Genomic DNA, 11,203 nt, shown 5'->3' with positions numbered 1-11,203 from the left:
CCTATCACCCAATTCCCAAGTCAAAGACATCAAAGTCAGTCTTAGCTCCCATTTCCACCTACTTCCTTTGGCTCTATATTCATAGCATGCAGAAACTGAACAGTAGCTCTGTGTCTGCTGCCACCATCTTGGTATGAATCACTATCATAGTCCTTTGGTATTACTACAAAAAAAAAATGTTTTAATCAAGCCTTATCACTTCACCATCTAACATCAATGTAACAGCCTGGCTGCTACTACTAAAACGTCACTCATACCCTGTCGTGGCTCAACTCCACATCCTCTAAACAAATCTCATCTCTTTCAGAATAAATGCCAGCCCTTCCGTAGTCTGGTCACGCATTACTTTTGGTCATGCTCCCTTCACTCACGCCCAGCTAGCCCCCTTGGCCTCTGCCTCAGGTCCTTACAGTCTGTCCACTGACTCTTCTCTCTGCCTGTTACTTACTCCTTACTTACTTTTTCTCTTTTGCTCAGTTGTAACCTCCTCAGGGATACCTAGTGTCACGCTGCTAAAATTTGCAATATCTGTTCAGTTTCCCATTCAAAACTCAAGAAAAAAAAAACAACTTATCTTTCCATTTTGTTTTCTTCGCAGCACACATTAACTTCTAATATACTATATAGACTCTAAGAGTTTCATTTTTTTTTCCTATCTTCCCCATCAAAATGCAAACTCTCATTTTTTTTCTAGTTTACTAGTGTGGTCCAAGAATCTAGAAGTGCTGTCTGGAACACAGTAAGTTTCTAGTAAACAACTCTTGGATGAATGAATTTTGGACCAATAATAATATTTATTTGTCCTAAGAAGAAAATAACTTAGGATAAGACTGTCTGTAGTGGTGTCTTCTTATCAAGTGTCATAGGGTAAATGTTTCACAGTCACAGGACAAGCTATTGCTCCTGATTGCCCACCAGGTCAAGATCTGATCACTGAAGACACCACATATTCTGGAAAGAGGTAACAGAGAAATCAAACTGGGCCTGAGCTGGAAGCTCCATGCTTCCTGGTGTTGGAAGTGCCAGAAGGTGCTCTTGAGGTTGCTGAGGGAGAAAAGCCATCCATGACCTTACCCAGATGTGGATCTTGAGTGCTTCAATACCAACATTCCAGGTCAGACATGCCCACTGGTTCAATAGCGGCATGACCGTTCTTGGACAACCAACTACTGTTTGGCCAGATTTGAGGCCCACTCCACAGGGAATACAACATACCTGATACTGTGAACTTGGTCAAAAGCCTGTGGAAAGGGAGGGAAGACACGAGCTCCAAGAAAGAATCTATTACTGTTGGCTTGCTAGACTGACATGCAGTCAAGCTGACTTCTGCACGTTCCTGTGTATACCCATTGACATGCAGTCAAGCTGACTTCTGCACGTTCCTGTGTATACCCATTGACATGCAGTCAAGCTGACTTCTACACGTTCCTGTGTATACCCATTGACAGGCAGTCAAGCTGACTTCTACACGTTCCTGTGTATACCCATTGACATGCAGTCAAGCTGACTTCTGCATGTTCCTGTGTATACCCATTGACATGCAGTCAAGCTGACTTCTGCACGTTCCTGTGTATACCCATTGACATGCAGTCAAGCTGACTTCTGCACGTTCCTGTGTATTCCCATTGACATGCAGTCAAGCTGACTTCTGCACGTTCCTGTGTATACCCATTGACATGCAGTCAAGCTGACTTCTGCATGTTCCTGTGTATTCCCATTGACATGCAGTCAAGCTGACTTCTACACGTTCCTGTGTATACCCATTGACATGCAGTCAAGCTGACTTCTGCACATTCCTGTGTATACCCATTGACATGCAGTCAAGCTGACTTCTGCACGTTCCTGTGTATACCCATTGACATGCAGTCAAGCTGACTTCTACACGTTCCTGTGTATACCCATTGACATGCAGTCAAGCTGACTTCTACACGTTCCTGTGTATACCCATTGACATGCAGTCAAGCTGACTTCTGCATGTTCCTGTGTATACCCATTGACATGCAGTCAAGCTGACTTCTGCACGTTCCTGTGTATTCCCATTGACATGCAGTCAAACTGACTTCTACACATTCCTGTGTATACCCATTGACATGCAGTCAAGCTGACTTCTGCACATTCCTGTGTATACCCATTGACATGCAGTCAAGCTGACTTCTGCACGTTCCTGTGTATACCCATAGATGAGTGCTGCTCTCAGCCTTGCTCAGGGTGTGTACAGTAGGTGACAGTTCAAGGAGGGACCTAAAGTCTCTTGAGTGCTGAGAACAAGTATCTATTGGGTTTTCAGCCCTAAATAGGACATCTGCATCACCTCCTTCAAGGCTTAGGAAACATCATAGAAGAGGTGAGACAATTGTCAGAGTGAGAAGATGAAGAGAAGTCCTATAAAATTCTGTCCTCTGGACATGATGTGACCCTTGCAGTCAAGAGCACATGTAAGCTGTGATCACACACACACACACACACACACACACACACACACAGAGAGAGAGAGAGAGAGAGAGAGAGAGAGAGAGAGAGAGAGAGAGAGAGAGAAGGAGACAGAGACAGAGACAGAGAGATGTAGGGTCACAGAGAGATGGAAGTAGGAGAGAAACTAGTTGGAAAGAAAGGATCAACAGCTTAGGAGTGGGATAAGAGATGCAATGGGAGATGTGAAGATAATCATGATAGGTTGAATACACGTGTGAAACTGCCAAAAAAATCTTAAGCATTAGAAAAACTTAAATAAAGAAGACTTTCCCTAGTCTCAGGACCTTATTCACATCTAGGCCAACTACATTCCATAAAACAACATCATCCATCAGATTAAGTTAATGCCCATTTGAATTTGAATTTCACTTTGGTTTAATTTATAATTTATTTTATTTGTGTTTTTATAATTTTATAGGAATTGATGACCACAATGTTTTTTTTTCAATATGATTTCATCTTATTAATCAATTCAGTTCAAACAAACACACAAACAACTTCAGTGAGTCCTAGGGATCCACAGGAAATTTTCTTCTGTTGTAGAAGACTAAGTGTTAGTTTAGAAACAGGGCATATCTTGACTATTTAGGGCTACAGGTATGAGAATGTCCTTAACCTCTCGCCTGCACAGATGTGAGGCAAATTGGACTCATTGGTAATTCTGTCTTCTAGGTCAGCCAACCTCATTACCAGCCTCATCTCCTGCAGCTCAATGATTTGTATCATTAGTCCCCAAACATAATTAAGTGCTCACCCTATGCCCAGCCATGACCTAAGTGTTGGGCATTCAAACAGGAGTATCTTCAAGTGTCTGCTGTCCATGTAATCCTTAACATGAATGTATTCTGTAGTCTACAAAGTGGACTACTGATGGACACTTGCCCTCTGTGCCAAGAATAGCCTATGAGGATGCTGAGACTCTGAGGGACTGACTTGCTCAAGGTCATGTGTCTATAATGTCAATACCCAGGAGTCCTAATTTTTAGGTCTTTGCTCTTTAAATGGTAGCTCTTGCCTTCTCCAACCACAGCATGTTTGGCTCCATTCTGAAACTCACACTGACCTCCCTACCGTCTGCCAGTATTCCTGATTCCTTCCTACTTCTGAGTGGGAGGATCATAAAACAAGAGCAGTGTTCTTGTACATGGCAAGCTACATCCTTTCCCGTTTAGGTGTGCGTACATAGGATCAAACATGAAGTCGATAGCACAGTACGCAGCCAGGGCCACTGCTAATGTGATCTCAAGGCCAGAGGGCTCTGTGTTCACAGATCAGGCAAATACAGACATGCTAATATGATCAGGAAGGGTGACTATTATGTCTGTTCAGCTTTTTATAGCATCACCTGGCAGATGGGACCAAGAGTGCATTCTTGCTGTACTATCGAATCCACAGGACACGCTATGTTAAAAATGCCATCTGGCCATCTGGTCACATAGAGTCACACAGCACCCTCAGGGCATCCCACCAGAGAGGATTCTTCCTAGTTTTGGCTAGTGCAAACCCTGGACCACAGGAAACACTTGTACAAACCAGGAAACCTTACTTTACTTGAACTTAATGTTGCGTTCTACAGTCTAAAGCAGGCAGCTGAGACCTTCTCCTGTTTCTACAGTGCAGACTGTTTAAAATGTCTGTGTGGATTGTTCACCCCTTGCTGTGTCTGTACATCTGTTTTTTTTTTTTTAAAAAGCTAAAAATCAACGCTTCATGTGCATCAGCTTTGAATGGATTTTTTTCCCCCTAAATAAGGCTTTGTATTAAAATAGTGCTTCTCTTCTGAGCTTTCAAGGGCAAGTTGTTATCTTCATCTTCATTTGCTAGATGAGAAAATGGATGAGGAAGGAAGTGAGAGCTTTGCTGATAAGGCTCTAAATTAGGAGCAGATTTTCCCAAGAATGATGGTCTGGGCAAAGCACTTCCATCAGAAGTCTAACCCCGAGGACAGAGACCACAGGGGATGGACTAATGGAATAAGATCCAATATCTGAGAAGTGTTGGCCCACACAGAGGAAAGGCCTGATTAAAAAGAATATCATCACATTCACCATCTGTTATAGTTAGATATGGTTTTGGTGTGTCCCCTACAGGTTCAAATGTTGGAAGTTGGGTCCTCACTGGAAGAAGAGGATGCGGTGGGAACTAGGGAGGTCATCAGATTATTAGGGAAGCTGCCCTAAACAAGGATTAACATAGTTCTCATGGGACCCCCAACTAATTCCTAAGAGAATTATTATTGAAAGAGAAATACTGACTCCTCCCTGGGTCCTGGCTAAATATCTCACTATGTGATGATTCTATCTACCTGCACTTTTACCATTACGAGGCTGATTACCATGATATCCCCAGCAAAGCTAAGCCAATGTAATCATCACACCCTTGGACCTCCAAATCTACAAGCTAAAGAGATCTTATTTCTCTAGAAATAAGTGTCAGAAATTTTGTTACAGCAGCATAAAACAGACTAATACACTATTTCATTTTGTTTGACCTCATAATTATCTGCTTTATAAAGTGGACCAGGTATGATTAAATCCTGTATTCTTTATATCTTACTTAGAGAGAAAATATTGAAAGGTCAGTGATACGGTCAATTTCGCATCACATAAGCAAGAACAAAGCTCCTAGCTACAACATCAAGGCCCTTGGTATGTGGAGCTGGTTTAGAATCTGGACTCCATCACTTACCACCCACATCACTGGTTCAGGAGCTTCCTCAACAGCAAATAATAGTAGTAGTAGTAGTAGTAGTAATAATAATAATAATAATAATAATAATAATAATAATACTGTCTTTGGAATCTGGGTGAAAACCGAGGATAATTTATGTGAAAGATCTAGTCTAGTACCTGCCTTAGAATAGAGAACTAGTAAATAATTGCTATAATTCGTATTTTATAGTAAATCCCATGCAAATGCAATCTTACTGTCTATTTTCAAACAAGGAAGAGATGGAATATCTAGAGACTTTTAAATAAATTTCAAAAGAATTCCCAAGCCACATCCACCTCGTATCATAGGGGAGGGTAGAAGCAAGGCAAAAGTGGATGGGGGGGTGGCATGCAGGCACAGACAGCCAGTGGGACATCCCCAGCCATTCTTTTTGGCACTTTCTCTAACAGACATCTATCTGCCATGCAATCCTTGCTGTAGCATGGAGCCTTTCTTTGTGTACATTGTATCTGAGCTATTATCACACCTTGCTTGACCCCTCAACAAGTTACCCCCTTTTCCTGTCTCCTCATCTACAAGCTGATATCCCAGTGTGCTGACAAAATTGGTGATTTCTCCAGCTCTATCCTGCTGGGAACAGGTGCTGGAGTCACTGAACCTTCAGCAAGAGCTGTACTACTGTTAAGGCCATGAGGTTCGAAGAGAGGCTATGTCTGGCCTTGATGCACTCACATTGCAGATGGCAGACAGATGAGCAAATCATTATTCAAGGGTAACCGCTTACGACAGATAATTGGAGCTGATAACCTTTGTGAAAGGGACTATTTGGAGCCACTTTGCTGCTGTGAATGGCTTCAGATTCCATCCTGTAAATTGTATAAATGATATCTGATTTGATCCTGGAGACAATGACCCTGGAGTTTTTATTTCCTATTTTATTGTTGAGGACATTTCAGCTTGGGGAGGCTAAGTGGCTAGTCCAAATTTGGACAGTTCGTTATCAACAGAACAGTCTTCTGCCCAAATCTACCCATCTCTCTATAAAGCTATTCCCAGAAAGATAGACATTGCTAAGTTCAGGAAAATGAACACTTACATATCTTAATAACAACTCAAGGGCTCCCTTGCACGTTTCCACTCACATGTTTTGTTCAGACGCTGGAGTCAGATGCTTGGGAACAGGTCTCAGCAATACATTAATCCTCTTTGTGCCTCAGTATCCTCATCTGAGAAATGGGACTAACAGTAGCAGCTCCTTCTCAGGGTTACTGTAAAGGTTTGAGATTTCTCCCCTTGCAAAGAACTTAGCACAATATCTGATAGGTGGTAAATGCTCAGTAAATGGAATGTGCAATATTGAAATAATTGTAATTACTTTCCATAGAAGTCCTTCCAACACGGCCTTCATCACACCGTGTACTTTTTATCTTCACACTTTTGATCTGTGTTCCTTCCAAATGAACTGTCCTCTACATCGTCTTACAGTCTTGTTTTGTTTATCTCAACATTTCTTGTCATAAATCACATCATCCTACACACAGTAAGAACTCTATAACTCTTGACAATACTACTATATGATAATCTAGAGTTTATCCAAGATTCAATTAACCATACGAAAACAGAATTTTTTATAGCATGTTTTCTGGTTGATTGAAAGATCCTAAGTACATTATGAATCATAGAAAACTTATGTCATATATAGTAAAAATATGGCATATCTTATACATTGTCTCTTTAAACATTAGTCATCAATTTACACAATGTGTAGCTCTCATCCTCCATCTCTTCTACTAAAGAGAAAGTTAACTAGGAAGCTTGAACTTACAGTCAGAAAGATAACATCCACATTCAAATCTGAGGCTTTCTGCAAGCTTAGCTGCTGGCAGCTTTCATTCTTTCAGATTTCTCCACATTTATCATCAGCATGGCTCAAACTGTTTCAGGTCATAACCGTTCAAGACCAGGAACAGCAGCTTATAACATCACCCACCTCGAACACTGAGTCATCAGAAATACAAAGCAGGGCTTCTGTGAAAGAGTTGTCAACAACCTAGCAGACAGTAGGCCCAGGATTTGAGCATCAGCATGGAAGAGGAGGAGGACAAAGAGGAGGAGGAAGAGGAGGAGGGGCAAGAAGAAGAGGAGAAGCAAGAGGAGGAGGAAGAGGAGGAGGAGGCATCATCTGGCTGGATTCTGGGCTTCACACACCCTTTCCATAACAGGTAAAGCCTAACCATGGCTCCTCTGTCTGAAAGGCTCCAATGAGAAGAAATCATGTCCTTCTTGGCATCAACCTCTGTCCGCTGAGAAGTTTCTGGTACAACTGAATATAATTCAGTCACTAAAGGAAGGATGAAGTCCTGCCATTTGTGGCAACATGGATGAATGTGAAGACCATGTTAAGTGAAATAAGCCAGGCACAGAACAACTAATTCCACATAACCTCACTGAGATGTGGAATCTAGAAATGCTGATATCATCCACTGAGGGTGAGAGTATAGGGGTAGTTAGAGGACTTGGGAAGGGCTCAAGGGAGGAACAAGTTCTTCTGTTCTGTAAGTTGTCAACTTCAAAGTAACTACAGAAAGTGGATTTTTTAAATGTTCTCACCACAAAGAAATGTTAAATATTTAAGATGTAGATATGATGGTTACCCTGATTTGATCACTGCACAATGTGTATATTCATGTAAACAAAACTTTGAACTTAGCAAATATGAACCATTTTAATGCTGATGAAATGTCAAACAAATTAACTAAAAACAAATGTGAAAATTGGTTATCAGCGGCCACACTACCATTGGCTGGGTCATCTTCCACCCCAAGACAGTAATGTCCTATGAAATCAACCCCACAGTCCTCTAGAACTCTGAGAACCTGTAACTAGTTCGTGTTGCTGCCCACTAGGAAAGACTGACTTGCTTCATCAGCTTGGTCTCAAATCCTTTAAGGAACCTCCAAAATGACAGGTGGCAGAGAATGTGACTCCAGCATGCCAAAGAAATAAATAAGAAAGCAAGATATGTCCCTTATGTTAGCAAGCAGAGAGAACTACAAGCCCAACATTTTAGGGTAAATTTTCTCCTTTTAACAAAAAGACTTTCTTCCTGTGTCTGGTCATTTAATATTTCAGATAATTGAGCATTGGTCAATCCAGTCCTAAGTAACAACAAAACTACAATACAAAATTCATGACAAGTTTTTTTTAACCACTACTTTGATAACATGTATACTCATGTTATTTTAAGGAAAGGGATAGCTGATAGCGAGAACTCATGAAGTAGCGGGTGCCCCTGGAGACACCTTACACATATGGATATGACTTCCACAATAGTAGCAAGTATTCATCATTATTATTCTCATTTCAGACACGTGAAACCTGAAGCACCAGGAATTTAATGTGCCCAAGATCACACAGTTTTAAAAATGGCATAGGTGAGATTTGAACTTGAGCAGTCTGGCTCCAGGGTCCCCAGCAGTTTCCTCCTTACACCCCACCTTTATATAGTGAATCAACACGCAAAGTTGGTGCTTTGAAAGGGCAGTGAAGTATTAAGTATTGACCAGGTGCCTGGGTCAGTTGTTACCTGAACAACTGATCCAGTCACATCCTTTCTCTAACCGCACAGAACGTTTGGATGCTAAGGTGGAGTGAGTTGTTCCCACCACCTCCTCGACCCCATCCCAGGATCGTGGAGAAGGAAAGATGGCAATAGCCAAGTCAGTCACAGGCCCTTAAATGACAGATAATCACACATCTGACAGGATGCCTCCACCTGGCCAAGCAAAGAGCAATCACCCTGAAAGAAGCCCAGGGCAGCTGTAAGACACAGAAGGAGGAAACAGGTAGATGGCTGCCCAAAGTTCCCAAGGAACCTCCAAGACTGTTCCCCTGGAGAGAGGGACAGAAGGTGTTTCAGAAAGGTCACTCATCTCGAAATAGCTACACTGTTCTTCCCCCACCTCTGTTGTGAAAAGAAACCTCTGAAATGCAGGATAAGGCTGACGCTGAATCTTGAATCTGCAGGCAGTGTGGTACCCGCATTTCTCTAAAATGTGCATCCCTCCCCTGCACTTGTTGCCGATCAAGGGATCAAGCACCATTGTAAACTGTAAGCTATGGCGGAGGGCAAGAGAAATCTATTTGAGGAATGCTTGTGTTCTCACGGAGAAGTCTGCGGCACAAGGAATGCAAGGAGAGAATGAACTGGAACAGAGATGGGAAACGTGGGGTGTGCTTCTGAGAGATACCAATGTGAAAGTGTGAAGAGAACGGCTTTTAACAAAGGTATCTGGTTCCCTCGGCTTAAGTCAGTAAGTCAGCCGTGTCCTGTTCAGTTTGAGAGTAGGTTCTGGACCCAGGAAGACACTGGGACTCACAGAGGAGCCAGTGGGAAGTCTCCAATCTTTTCTGGGCAGAGAGGAGTGCTGCCGACGTAACTAAACCCACGGAAGATGCGTTTTGCTTTTGCTTCAAGGACGCATGTCTCTCTGGCTGCTGTAAGAGGGAATGACAGCTACTGTGGCATGTTCCTTGTCTTCATTTCTGCTCTAAGGAGTGGTGTGTTGAAGGGAGTGCTGCTGGAGCTCCTTCCCCTGTAAGACTGCCCCCAGGGCTGACCCCAGCACACAGCAGGCTTGCAGGAAGTACTGGTCTACGTTCTAATCTGTAGGGCCATGACATTTATCTCCTTCCTTCCTGTACCAGAGTTATCCCCATGGGATATCTCTCAGAAGTCACAGCAGCTAGAAACTGGGCCCAAGGGACAAAGGGAGACGAGAGTCACGTACTGCCACCCCTAGAAGAGAAAAGGGAAGCCATACAACACCAGACAGCTCTGTACTTCCTGAGGACGAGGAACCGTCTGCAGCTTCCTGTTGAACAAAGACATCCCCAGAGAGTCTAGCTCTAGATGGAACTCGCCGAGCTGAAAGGCATTCCGAACGTTTGGGTGTAGTCACCGTGTTCCAGGCACCTTGACTTGTGCTTAGTGCAAGTCTATTACAAAAGCACCTAAGTAAATCACCGTGTTAAACATGGTGTGTGATTACAAGTGACACCTAGCTAATAGAGCGATGCACACCAGCTCCACAGGGCAGAAAGCTTGCTGCTACTTAGCTGTGTTGTTACTGCTGCAGGGTGGATTTTCTGGGTAAAGGGAATGTATTTCCACTGACAATCCCAGGAGACTGTTAAGAGGTTACCTACGACTGTTGTGACAACATGCTGGTGAGTGTGCCCAGGTGATGGCTGTCCCTTTGCAAACACTTGGCGATTCCTTTACTCCAGTTGAGGGAATCTAAATGTTTATTCCATTTGAGGGGATCACAAGGTTGGGTCTGGAGAGAGGAGAACTGAAGATGGTTTGTTTGGGGTTGGGGCTGTTCCTGACTTTTCATCTATTAGTAGTCACTGAGTACCTATGACACAGAGATAAGTTTCTTCTTGTAACATAGGGTCTCATTGCCTTTAGGGAGAAGATGCAGAAGCATATAAAAATGGCAATAAGTTTTAAAACTCACCTTTGTGCAAGGCTCCCTGTGCTATTTTCAGTTGATATTTATAGCAAGTCTAAGCAGGTAGAAGAGTATGATTGTGTCTGAACCCAGTGGCCCAGCCCTCGGGAACACACCTATCCTGAACACCAGGTACTTTATCACTAGCTACAGCAAGAGAGCTGTGAGGGGCCTCCAAAGCAAGGAGTGAGAAAAGAGGCCCACCTGGAGCTCACGAATTTGGATTAGCCATAGATAGGCTGGGTAGGAATGCCTGTGGGCTTGCTGGAAGAATCTCACACATTGTGGTCACTGTCCAGTCTATGTGCAGTCTCATCTCAGAAATCAGGAGTCTGGGCTGGCTGGCACCAAAGAGTCAAGGTTTAGCTTGTGAACATTTTGGTTTTGATCTGATGCAGATTATGCCGCCAAATTACAGTCCGGTCGCTTCATTGTGAAAGCCTCTAATCTCTCTTTCAGTTCTCAGGCCCCGCTTTCCAGTCCAACTGCCAATGGAATTCCTTGTTATCTTTATCAATTACTATCATTTCTGTCTTATAAGT

At 42.9% G+C, this 11,203-nt stretch overlaps 1 long non-coding RNA gene across 1 annotated transcript; it reads left to right on the top strand.

Annotated features, from left to right (window-relative positions):
- Positions 1 to 506: 506 nt before the first annotated feature.
- LOC131925388 (uncharacterized) lies at positions 507 to 10,180 on the top strand. The gene is made up of 4 exons (XR_009383233.1): positions 507 to 739; positions 4,563 to 5,120; positions 8,513 to 8,579; positions 8,774 to 10,180. It is a non-coding gene; the product is annotated as an uncharacterized LOC131925388 (long non-coding RNA).
- The last annotated feature ends 1,023 nt before the right edge of the window (positions 10,181 to 11,203 follow it).

This window comes from Peromyscus eremicus, chromosome 15 (assembly GCF_949786415.1).
Source record: "Peromyscus eremicus chromosome 15, PerEre_H2_v1, whole genome shotgun sequence".
Taxonomy (NCBI): domain Eukaryota; kingdom Metazoa; phylum Chordata; class Mammalia; order Rodentia; family Cricetidae; genus Peromyscus; species Peromyscus eremicus.
This window is presented reverse-complemented; position numbering and strand designations above follow the sequence as displayed.